Here is a 13,164-nt window from a genome sequence, read left to right as displayed (position 1 = left end):
TGCTGAGCCCCCGCCGTGCTGGGCGAAGGGTCTCCTCTGTGCCCACACAGCACAGCAAGCCTGCTAATGCCCCTGTAACATGCACGCTGCACAGGGGCTCAGGTTCCCTGACTTACCTGAGCTGGGGGAGGGCTCATCTGTCTCCAATGCTGGGGCATGGCTGGGGTAACCCCAGAGCCCCTGCTGGGTGCCTGTGTTCACTCCAATGGGGTCTACCCTGCCCCCCCTGCCCCACCGCGCCCACCACAGGCTGCGGACAGTGGCTTCACCCCCGCCTTCCTCACAGTCTCTTGTTCCTTTCCTGTCTCACCTGCACCAGTTTGTACAGTGCAGAGCAGCACCGAAGTGCCGACGGACTCCTCAGATTTCAGCCTGACAGCCAGGCTGGGAGGAGGCTTGAAGCTGCAGAGAGAAAAGCCAGGATGAGCAGCGAAGCAATGACACCAACATTTCCAGGAGAAGATCCCCACAGGAACCCCGTAGACCTCTGTGGGGTCCAGACGATCCTTTCTGTCCTTTCCTTCTGTGGAAGTTCTTTCTCTAATCTACCCTTATTCCATCTTCTCATATTGTCCAAAATTGTCTTCGGTCTCTCTCCTCAGTGATGTTAAACCACAACCAGCCAGCCTCCTTTGAGGAAGCCACTCTGGGCACCTGGAGAGCTGATCCAGTCTCCCACCCACCCCTGCCCCAGCCACCACACACTCAGGCCTTCTCCAGATCACATGCCTGAGTTCCTCCCACCACAACAATGCGAGCAGCCTACACTCACTGCTCACTGTGGCCATGTCCACACTGATACTTTTGCATCTGGTCTCACTGCAGAGTGGGTGCTGTCATGACCATCACTGCTCAAGGTAAAGAGAATGAGGCTCCGACCGATCGGGAACTTGTCCAAGGCACACAGCTGGTAAGCTCAGAGGCAGGATGTGAAGCCAGGTTGGCCACAGTTTAGAGCCCTCACTCTTGGCCCCTGTGCTGTAGCGCCTCCTCTCCCATCCTTTACTCAGCAGGTGCTAATGAGCATCTCTTCAAGGCCAGACCCAGGGGCCGAGGATGCACCCGCAGGCCAGGCAGAGATGGACGAGCCCCTGCGGCACTTATACCAGACCCACCTGACACTGTGGACCAGCTTTTTTCGCCTGGGGCTTTGGGAGATATGGCACAGGCCGAGGGTGGGCTGAAGATGGGGTGGAATTCAGTAACATCTACTTCATTCCCAGCCAAAGAGACACCATATTTGGGGTAAATAGTGTGCCGTAGAGCAGGCTGCGGCAGACAAACTGCTCATGCTGGGCCTCAAGGCCTCTCTGGGAGTCTCCCATTCCCTAAGTGTGAATGAACATCAGCTTAGGCTTCTTCCTGCTGGGTGGGCCCTCCTGGGAGCAAATTCTCCCAACATCTTTCCCTTTTACTCCTTCAACCAGTCATTGTTCCAACGAGAATGTGGGCTTGCAAAGCTGGCCAGCGCCCCACCTGCTGCCATCCTACCTAAGGGGACCCTCACTAGTCAACACTGCTAGGTTTGTGGGCTAGTGAAGAGCAGACAGAAATACTTGGCGGGGAGGTGGGGTGAGGGGAGCAGCAAAGCCTGGCCAGGCAGCCTGGCCTCCCTCCCCGAAGCAGAGCTGAGGGGCCTGAGGCAGACAGAAGGGAAGCCACCTGCACTTCGAGCTGCCTGGTGCAGCCCGAGGGAAAGGCAGGAGGCTCCCTCTGCTGAGCCGAGGGGTCTGCAGACATAGCTTGGGACCACTCTGGGAGGGACAGGGGAAAGAAGTCCCAGGCTGGACACCCTCCCCAGAGGGACCCCAGCCCAGTCCTGAGGAGGACTTAGCTCAGGAAAGGACTACCTTTCCTTGAGCAACTACTGTGTATCAAGCCCTTGACATACTCTGGGAGGAGGGATGTCTTCACTCCACTGAAAAGGAAATTGAATCTCAGAGAGGTTAAGTAGTTTTGTTGAGGTCACACAGTCTGCCCAATTGGCTCCTTTAGGAGCCGGAGCCTGATGCCTCTCCATTCATCAGAGAAAAGGGGGAAAACCCACATGTATGGAGGAGTTTGTGTCTACCATGGTCCCCATGCAGCAACATTCCTGTCAACAACCCCACTGCCCTTCCTCGACCTTTCTCACGAGTACATTCAGTGCGGACTTGGCCCCCAAGGGTGGGAGGTGATGGCTTGTGATCCGCACCCTCATCAAGCCCCCACCCCCCATGAAGTGGACTGCCCTGCACTCCAGGCACTTCTCCCCCAAACCACAGTCACAGGATGGCAGGGCCCCTGGGCCCTGCCTCTCAGCCAGGCTGGGAGTGGCTATTTCTGAAAGTGGGTGTCCAGGGGTCACTCCAGAGCCCGCAGCTTCTCAAGTGTGACTAAGGGTGGTGGCATCACACTCACCAACATCGAGCGGGGATTTCGGGTGGTGGGATAAGGCCCAGAAACCTGTGTTTCACAACCAGATGGTTCTGAGGCACATTTGGGTTTGAGAAGCATAAACTAGGGGGCAGAAAGGGAAGATAATTCAGACAGTGAGACAACCAAGGGAGCAAATTCATTAACATGGAACTCGGAAATTAGCTAACATGCATAGCACACATGATTTATCCAAGAGAAAGGCCTTCCCTGTGGCTTCCTCCTCAGGATGGGGGTCCTCACCCGAGTAACCCCCTGGTCACCGTCCCCTGCAATTGATCTTGTTGCTCTATAGTTCTCCTTGGGAGCCCTAACATTGGTGTCACTAAGTGACTGTGAGGTTTGTAGTCAGTTCTGTCTCGCCCCCTGGAATGCCAGCTCTGAGAAGGCAGGCAGTCCAGCCCTGTTCACTGCTGACCTCGCAGCACTCGCGATGTGATTGGCGTGTAGCAGGCACTCATGGGTATTTGTTGAATGTGTACCTCCGATTGGAAAGCTGGGAGGAGTAAGCTCGGGTAGGAGGAGAGAAACACAGAAAATAGACTTGGGCTTGTGGTCAGCAGGGCCTTTCCCCATCCAGGAACTGCTCAGCCCACAGAGGAATTTCACAGGTGGTGGGACCCTCCTGCCCTGGGCTCATCTGGTCCACCCCAGCCTGGGCAGGACAGCTCCTCCCTGCATCCGAGCTCTGCTGCTCTTCTCAAAGATTCCTCGCTCTTTGCTGTTAGGGACGTTCTCTGAGCCTCACCCCTGTTTCCTATGCCGTTTTCATCACCCTTTCCCTCTCCTCTTGAGCACAGATGAATATTAGAACTAGACGGGAGCTCACAGATGACCTAAGAAAGTAGCTTAAAAGTCTTTTTTTTGGTTTTCCTAAGTAGGAAAATCCCTTTTCCAAAAAAATCAGTATCTGAATCCTAAAATGTGAAACCAACAAAGGGGAGCACCTCTGATTGGGACGCGGCGGGGAGCCCTCCTGGAGCTCTCCAAGAGCTCTAAGAAACCCAGTTTGGAAACCAGTGATCAGGCCCAAGTCGACACTTTGTGGATGAGAAACCCAGAGACGGGAAGTGATGTGCCCCAGCCAGGAGCACAACCCAAGCTTTTCCTGTCCTGAAACTTCCAGCCTATGTGGTTGGACCTCAGTGACAATGACAACATTTGGGATGCTCTACAGTTGTACTTTTTGAAAAGTGTGTTCCAGTATCATTTGGGAGCTATGTGTTTTGTCTTTTCTACTTTATGATATTTGGCACTTCAACATGCCAAGAAACTCAAGAAATTGGCAAAGGATGCTACACAAACATGTTTCACAAATCTCCAAATCTTTGAACAAAAATGGTCATCCCATTTTTCACAAACATTTCCACATAGGGCTGTAGAGTTCAACGCATCTTTTTTGTGTTATTTACTTATTTATTTCTTTTGGAATGCATTTGGAGTGCAAATCATGCGATGGCAAGTAAGACCCGATTGGAATGAGAAACGGTGGAGTCCTTTGTCCTGGGATTCACTCAGCCTCTCAGCCCCGGGGACCTGGAGAGTTTTGTGGAACTGATTTCCTTCTTGGGATTGTTAACAACATCCTCTAACTGGCACATTGAGGGCCCTGTGAGTGGTCAGTGCAGCCAGTATTCTGTGGGGGCGCATTCCTAAGGATGAGGGAGAAGGTCTAGACCTTTGTTGGGTTGCCCAGAAACCACAGGGTCTCTACCCCACTCCCTCACTCCAAGTGCACGGGGTCAGTGGGGGCTAGACTGTAACAGCACTGACTGGTCGCCCACCTTCCACATGCTACCCTTCGAACATTAGTCAATATAGTCCTACTGTGGGTGCCACTTATTAAAATTCTTGTATATTCTAGGCACTGTGTTCATTTGCCTAACCTGCCAGCAAGGGATGACAATTTTGTTATCTCCGTTTTGTAAATGAGAACACCAATTTTTCACAGGTGCTTGGCCGGGGCCAACTATTCTTTTATTTACTATTTGCATATTTTATGTAATCTAATACTAATAATGGTTAAGTCGTATTGAGTGTTCACTATGTTCTAAGAGCTTTGCGTGTATAAACTCTTCTAATCACAACAACCCTATGAAATTGAGTGTTACTATCATTCTCATTTTATATATGAGAAAACTAGGGCACAGAATGGTTGAGAATCTTGCCCAAGGTTACTCAGCTATCAGCCTCATCATCAGCTCCAGGTAGGCTCAGTTCAGTTCAAACATTGATTGCATTTCTTCTACATTGATGGGAAACAATGCAGAGAGTGGTTCAGAGCATGGATTTAGGAGTCAGACATATTTGGGTTCAAACTCCAGTTCTAACTTAGATGGGCTGTGTGAATATGGGCAAGTGTATTAGCTATCTATTGCTACGTAACAAGTCGCTCCAGCCTTTGGCTGCTTAAAACACAATTATTATCTCACAGTTTCTGTGGGTCAGGGATCTGAGAGTAGCTTCACTGTATGCTCTGGCTCAGCATCTCTCCCAAGGTTGCTACCAAGATGTCATCCAAGGCTGCAGTAGCCTCAGGTTCACGTGGAAAAGGAGCTGCCTCCAAGTTCACTCACATGCCCCTCTCCACAGGGCTGTCTCGCTTCACAGCCTGGCAGCTGGCTTCCCTCAGGGTGAGTGGTCCAAGAGACAGGGAGAGAGAGCATCCAGGACGGAAGCCACTGACCTTTTAGAACCCAATCTCAGAAGTGACGTTCTGTGCTTGCTTCAGCAGCACATATTTTGGAGCGATACGGGGGAGATTAGCCTGGCTCCCACACAAGGATGACAAGCAAACTTGTGAAGTGTTCCATAAAAAGAGAAAAGAAAAGAAATTGACATTTCATTACTTCTATGCTACTCTTTTTTTTTTTTAAATATGTCTGTTGATGAGAGAGAGAGAGAGAGAGAGAGAGAGAGATCAATAGGCTGCCTCCTGTTCATGCCCTAACCAGCGGTCAAACCTGTGACCCAAGCATGTGCCCCCAAAGGGAACTGTGCCCCCAATGGAAACTAAACCCTCAGGCCCTCAGTGTACAAGACAATGCTCCAACCAACCAAACCACACCGGCCAGGCCATCTACCCATTAGAAGCAAGACAGAAAGCCCAGCCCACACTGGAATGGTAGGGGATGACACGAAGAGCATGGACAGGAAAAGCAGGGAGCGATCGGGACATCATAGAGAGTGCCTGCCACAGCCAGCCACTAACACTTCTCAGCCTCAGCTTCCTGTCAGGTAGCCTTGCTCTGAGAAATCACCCGGAGACCACTGTAGGATTAGACAACGGGTTTATTGAGGAAAAAGGGAGAAGGGGGTGGAGGGAAAAGGAAACTCCCAGACCAACTCAAGGACTCAAGGGCCTATAGAAACAAGGGAAGCGGGGGAGGGGTGACTCCTGGTCCTCTTCGTGAGCCAGTAGGAGCAAGGGAAGGGGCAATGGGGAAGGCGGAAGGGGGAAGGGTGGGTGGAGACACATGGTCACCTCATGGGCCCATAGGAATAGCCTGCCTGGACTTCTGCAAGCATCTTTTTAATACTTGCCAAACACACACTTTGGTGAGGGTGAGTTTGCTTATCAACATATTCAGTAGGTCATTTACATCTCTTTGCTTTTCCCCCACTAGGTTAGTTAATATATCAGGCTGGGTTCATCAGCATTTCCTGTGGGAGGGGCTAGGACCAGGTTGATTTGCATATGTCAAAAGTCCAGGTGGGCGTTCTAGCTGCCTCCATGTTCTGACACTTCCTCATTATAAAATGGGAGTATAACAGTATTTATCTCCCAGAGTTCTTTTCAGGCCTCAGTGAGTTGAGCAATGCCCAGCCAAGAGTGAGTGCTCAACATGTTAGTCACTGTCACCACCAAGGCTGTAAGCTATCTGCATCTGTCCCCTCAGTGCCTGCCTAGCTCAGTACCTGACACTTCCATGGACGCCAGGCACTGATGGTGCCAGCACAGCATGGCCATGAAGGAGGCAGTGCTGCCCTGAGCACACCATTCACGCCGTCCCCAAGGCCTGTGGCAGGGGCCTCTCTGAAAACAGCAGGAATGTCCTCAATGAGTCAGCCAGGGCATGAGGGTCTGGCCCCTGCTGATTCAGCCTACTCTACCCAGAGAGGGTCAAGCAGTGAAGATTACTACTGGGGGCCGGTCCTGAGGGTGAACCCAGCTCAGCTCCTGTAGGCCCTGGGTTGGCACATCCCCCAAACACTGCCCAGCCTGCTCCCAGGAGGGGCTGGCACAAGGGCAAGGACAAGTTCCAGAATGCTAGACCACCTACATGTGGTGACAGTAACTGTTTGTGGCTCCCTGAGGCTTGTCATCAAGGAACAACATGTTGCCCTCTAGGGTGCCTGGCGATGGTGGCAGCTGCTAGGCTTTTCCAACTTAGAGCTCAGGGAATGGAGCAGAGGGACAGGGAGGGAGGGAGCCGAACCCTGGCTAAAGGACCACATACCCAGCCAGGCTGCAGACCAGGAAGAGACCAAGCATAGCAGAGAGGCAATGGGCTGGGCTGGGAGGACACAGGCTATAGAGCCACGGGTCTGACTCATGGCCCAACCACTTGTCTGCCAGAGACTTTGGACAAGCTGCGTCGCTTCTCTTCACCTCTGGCGTCTCATCCACAAAAGGACCTTCTGTCTCACGCAGAGGTTGTGAGAAACAGCAGCACAGATAAGCAGGGCCTGGCGCACAGTAGGTGTTCCATAAATGGAACCATCATTGTCGGGGTGAGAGGGTGCTTAGAGAAAAAGATGGAAAGCTAAGTAGTCTGTTTCGGTGTGTAAACTCTATTGAAGTGTATATATACACACACAAAAAGTGCATGTGTCCTAAATGCTCAGCTAGATGAAATTTTATTGTACAAAGTAAATACACATCTGTGACCAGCATGTCATCAAGAAATAGAACATGACCAATACTCCAGAAATCCACTTCCTGTCCCTTCCAGTTCTCTGTATGGAGAACAGATATGCTAACATCTAAGGTCCTGCTTCTGGGCTTTATTTGCATGGAGTGAACAATGTGCTCTCTTTCGTGTCTCTCTGGGCTCAGCACAGTGCGTGGTACTCACCATGTTGTTGCATGTCACTGGAGTTTGTTGGTTCTCATTGCTCTGCAGTGTCTGTCATGTAAACATTCTGCAGTTTATTCACTCATTCTGTTGTTGATGCACCTTTGGGTTGTCTTCAGTTTGAAGCTCTTAAAAATAGTGGAGCCATGGACATTCTCACAGATGTTTTTATTTGATGGATTTAGGATGGAATTGCTGGGTCAGAGGCTATCCAACTTAACAGCTTTAGTAGGTACTACCACTAAACACTCCCAAAGTGTTTGTATCAACACACATACCACCACTAGCGTCCTTGTGCACTCTTGGGGTTGTCACTCTTTTTCATTTTATTTATTCTAGTAGGTGGCTACTGGTGCTTTTAATTGCAGTTTTAATTTGCATTTTCTGATGTATAAAGAGGAGGAGCACCTCTTCCTATATGTATTGGACATTTGGGTATGAATCTAAGTTGTCTAATTTCTGTCCTTGAGAACTGAATCGATAGAATTACCACTTAAAGCAAAACATACTACCATCTGTGACAGATACTGTAGACTGGTTCAAGCAGCTCAATCTGCACTTCACAGCTCCAGGTCCACACGTGACCCGCCCTTTGCCAGGGAGGGGGCTGGCGTGAGCCTGGGAAGGCAGAAGTGTAGCTTTTGCTACTGTTGCTACTTCTCCCCGGCGAGCTCAGGGGAAGATACTTGGTTCTCCTGGGAGGGTGGCAGCAGAGATCCTGGACCCAGGATCTAGTTTTATGAATGTCAAGGGGCAGGCAGGTAGCATCCCTCTTGCTGAGGCAGAGCACATGAGCCACTGCCCAGGTGATGTTGCCCTGGTGTCAGCAGATGGAACCAGTGGCTTTCAGGCTCTCCACCATTCCTGATCATGGCAGAGACGGCAGAACCCTTGGCAGGCCTGTTCTCCCATGTTTGGGAGGCATTCTCTGAAACCCTGCCTGCGCCTGCTCCACCAGTCCTCCCAATGACTTTGTAAAGTCCTGAATCCCTGTATTAATGTCTTTTCTGCTTAAAATAGCTACAGTGAGTGCTATACCTGCAAATAAACTCTGATTGATAGTGTGATATGCTGATACCAGCACTTTGTGGGAAAAAAAAAATTTTAAGACCAAGAAAGGGGAAGACCATAATCCTAAAATACAGTCCCGTGAAAAGCCCGTTCTCCCTGTTTCATTTTGATCATGGAAATTTCAACACTAGTGGGCTCTAAAGGAAGAAGTGAGTTTAGAAAAGGAATTAAAAAAGAAGCGTAAGCATGCCCCTAAATGGGCATGAGGACCCTGAGAACTGCCGTTTATGACCACTGCACCATCGTACTGGAGTAACGTGACCCTGGTGCCAGTGAGTTCAGTACTCATTTGAATGCCACAGACTGTATTATTTTATGAGTTAAGGGTCAAGGAGAGCTTTGATGAGGGGAAGAGTTGGGCAGCCGCGTCCCAAGAAATGATTTGAATACTCATTAGTAATATTTAAAGAGTTATCTGGTATTTAAATGATAATGGCAGGCTTCAGAGGAAACAACTGGGGAGGAGAGAGAGGAGCTGGAGTGACGAGCCATCCGCCAGCACCCCGTGAGGCTGCCCAGGCAGTGCGGCGGGAGGCGGGAGGCGGGGGGCGGGAGGCGGAAGGCGGGCTGCGACTTTGGGATCTGGGAGGGTCTCTCCGCTCAGCTGGCACTGTCCCCACGGCTGCAGGGCTGAAGCCCGGCTGGCAGGGAAGTCTCCGGGCTCAAAGTTGGCACAGGCTCTGGTGAGAGTGGCAGCAGGTGGTGATGCAGGGAGAGGGTATTGGGGGGGGGGGTAGTTGGTCGAGTCCAGCTGATAGGAAGAGGAGGGGAGGGATGACACTGTGACGGAACTCTAGAGATGGACGCGCCTCGGTCATCTTCTGGCCCAGTGATTTGAAGTGATGCTCTCTCTCCACCCTTTTGAACAGTGTATAATGAAAATTTTCAAATAGACACAAAAGAAGAAAGAACAGTCCAATGAACACCCATGGACCCATCATCACCCAATGACAGAAATCACCACCTCATTAGCGCAGTGATTTTAACGCTGTTTTAGCCTCTGATTCTCTGCTCAAATAAAACCTTACGTATGTGTAGCTGAATGAAATCATGAAATATTTACTTGTGTTTTTCCCCCATTCCTTTATCCCATTTAAGCAGACGTTAGGAGAATGAGCAGTACCTGGGAGAAAAGGGTTTGCAGGGGAGGTAAGAGAAGATTAAGTATTTGCATTCACTTGCTAGGGCTGCAAAAAAATACCACAAACTGAGTGGCTCAGACAACAGAAAGTTATTGTCTCACAGTTCTGGAGCCTGGAAGGTTTTTCCCAGGACAGAAGGTGGGCTAGGAACAAGGGACCTGGAATAAGAAGAGCAAAGCAGAGGGGACATCGGTTAGCTTCCAGAAGGCACCCATGCCCAAGAGTGGCACAGACTCAGCAGCGACAGCTGGACCCACAGACGCCTCTGTACAGAGATGTGGTTTGTTGGTGGGGACCCCGGAGTCTCAGAAGTGAGGCACTTCCTGAAAAGAACACTCCAAGAATATTTGGGGTGAATACTTGGCTCCTAGAAATGGGTTCCAGGAGTCAGAAATTTATGTAGAAAACAGAGGAATTGGTATTTTCTGTACCTATTGACTCGTCAGCTGAGAGTTACATCTGCCAAACATGAAACAGATAAAAGCAGGACTGTTCTAGGTGGAGCTCACCCTCAACCCAGGCTCCCCCAGTCCTTGCACCAACCCTAGGCAATCCAAGGAGTTTCAGGGTTCCAGGAAACTCAGCTTGAAAATACTTAGGGTTCGCCCTCCCCCCTTATTGAGCATGCAAGGACACAGAGTTTAGAAGAAGAAAAGGCCTGACCGTGAGTGGCTACAGGGCAGGCTGGCAACAGAGGCAGACTGGAATCCGGGGCTCCTGATTTCCACCAAGACACTTCCCTGGGGCTTCCTCAAAGATTCCCCAGATAGGCTGACGCCTGCCTGTCTTTGATCCACATCCAGTTCCTATATGGGTAGGTGTCTCACTGAACAGCAGACAACTGGGTCCCTGAGCTGTGAAGTGGTCCCTGAAGTGGTCCTGGAGTTAGCCCTAGGGACCCTGTCAGGTTTTTGTTTGTTTCAGCCATTCTCATCGATGTGCAGTGTCATGTGCTCCTCCGACACGTCCGCATTCATCTTTGAGGACATCTTTGTTTTCTAGCCTAATGAGGTATTCCAGATTCACCTGTCCTTTTCCTATGCCCATCCAATGGAATTATCTCTGAATAAGTTATTAATTTCCGGCTCTAAGTTAGGTTTTATTAACAGTTTCACAAGAAGAGGGTTTGGGACATCATGATGTGTTAGAGGTAAGCCATTAACAAGGTACTTCTATGATGTAGATTTGCTTATTCTGCAGTCAGATAATTCTCCAGACACTTGAGTAATTCCCGTATGCAGAAATGACAGAGACCTTCCTCCTTGAGCTTGTCTCCAGCGTCTTGTATTACATTTCTTTCTGCTCCAACTAGATTCTGTTCTCTGTAACTAACCCTCACCAATGGAGTGATTAATACCAGGATAGTGGCAAGCAACAGACTCTGAAGGAAATGAGAATCTGTGATTGGACATCTGATACAGGTGGATTTGAAGGCAACAATGGTCCTGTTATCAGTGGGAGAAAGTATTCTGCAAGTCCTACCATACATTGACAATACAATTACCACCTGTTGTCATTGTGGTGAAGGTAATGCTTTGGAGGACAGAGTGGCTACTGAGATAAACCACTGTGGTGAAAATAAGGAATATAAACCTGGGAGGTGGGCCAGCTGCCTCAAACTACGCAGAGTGTTTTAGGAAAGAAATAACATCAGGGTTCTTTTTTTCTTCATTTTAAGATTTTATTTATTTTTAGAGAAAGGGAAGGGAGGGAGAAAGAGAGGTTGAGAAACATCAATGTGTGGTTGCCCACAACCCAGGCATGTGCCCTAACAGGTGACCCTTTGGTTCACAGACCGGTACTCAATCCACTGATCCACACCACCCAGGATTCTTTTTCCCTTCCTTTAAAAAAATAGCTTTTGGGGGGAGGTGGGTGCGAAAGGGGAAAGCAATGGGGGGAAAGGTGGGACAACTGTAACAGAACAACAATTAAAAAATGGAAAAAAAGAAAAAAAAAAAAAGAAAAAGAAATAAATAAAACCTTTAAAAAAATCCAAAAAATTGTTTTTAAAAAATAGCTTTAGTATAGTGTCAGGTGAGTACTAGATTTAGCAGGGTGATCATTTCATAGGTTACATAAATGTTTAATCATTATGCTATATACCCGAAACTAATATAATATTGTATGCCCACTATAATAGAAAGTTAAAAATGTTTTTAAAAATAGCTTTATCAATATATATTGATAATACAATAAGCCTCATATATTTAAAATGTACAACTTGCTATTTTGACATCAACACATACAAACACACACCTGTGAAACCATCGCAATCAAGACAAGTGTCTTTGTGCCCTTTGCAACCAATCCCTCCTGCTCTTCCTTGCCCCCCTGCCATTTCCAGGCAACCACAGATCTGCTTTCTTTCACTAGTGAATCATTTGCATTTTCTAGAATTTTTAATAAATGGGATCATACAATGTATACTCACTTTTGTCTGGCTTCTTTCACTCAGGATCTTTATTATAGGCATCTTGAGATTCAGTCATGTTGTTGAATGTATCAGTAATTCACCTCCTTTTTATTACTAAGTAGTATTCCATTATATGGATATACCAAAATTTGTTTATCTCTTTGCTTGTTGATGAATACTTGGGTCATTTCTAGTTATGAATAAAGCTGCAATAAATATTAGTATATAGGTCTTCGTGTGGATGAATGGTTACAGGCTTTCATTTTTCTTGGGTAAATATGTTAGGAATGAAATTGATGTATTATATGGTATGTGTATGCTTAACTTTTTCAGAAACTGCCTGGCTGTTTCCCTGGGGTTGTACCACTTTACACCCCTACTGCCAGTGTATGCAAGTTCCAGCTGCCCCATATCCTGTCCGACACTTGGTGTGGTCACTCTTCAATTGTTGCTGTCCTAGTAGGTTTGTAGTGGTATCCCTTGTGATTTAAATTTGCTTTTTCCTGATGACTAGGGATGCTGAGCATCTTTTCAGTTCTACATGTATTATCCAAATGTTTTCACCCATTTCTGGTGACATATCTTTTCAAATCTTTTGCCCATTTTTATTGGGTTGTTTTCTCATTATTGAGTTTAGCAAATAATTTCTCCCATTCTGTGGCTTGTATTTTCATTTATTTAACAGTGTCTTTTGAAGAGTTCTTAATTTGGATGAAGCCCAATTTATCAAAAATATTTATTTTTAATATTTTTTTAATATGAAAATAATGAATTGTACCTTTGGGGTTATATCAAAATCTTTGTGATCCTAAGTCACAAAGATTTTCTTCTGTGTACTCTTCTTATCATTTTATATTTTACACTTGGTTTGTAATAAATTTTGAGTTAATTTTTGTGTGTATAGGGTGAGGCAGAGGTTGGCAAACTTTTTCAAGAGGACCAAATAGTAAAGACTTAAGCCATTTGAGCCATCCAATCACTGTCATAATTACTCATCTCCGTCATGTAGAACAAAAGCAGGCTGAGACAATAAATAAATGTG

At 47.9% G+C, this 13,164-nt stretch overlaps 1 pseudogene; it reads left to right on the top strand.

Moving 5' to 3' along the window:
- Positions 1-5,133: 5,133 nt before the first annotated feature.
- On the top strand, positions 5,134-5,234 carry LOC150021662 (U6 spliceosomal RNA; annotated as a pseudogene).
- Positions 5,235-13,164: the final 7,930 nt, after the last annotated feature.

The sequence above is a fragment of the Furipterus horrens genome, unplaced genomic scaffold, assembly GCF_987537825.1.
Source record: "Furipterus horrens unplaced genomic scaffold, mFurHor1.1.pri manual_scaffold_1, whole genome shotgun sequence".
Lineage (NCBI taxonomy): Eukaryota > Metazoa > Chordata > Mammalia > Chiroptera > Furipteridae > Furipterus > Furipterus horrens.
The sequence above is the reverse complement of the archived record's forward strand: the minus strand, read 5'-3'. Positions and strand labels throughout refer to the sequence as shown.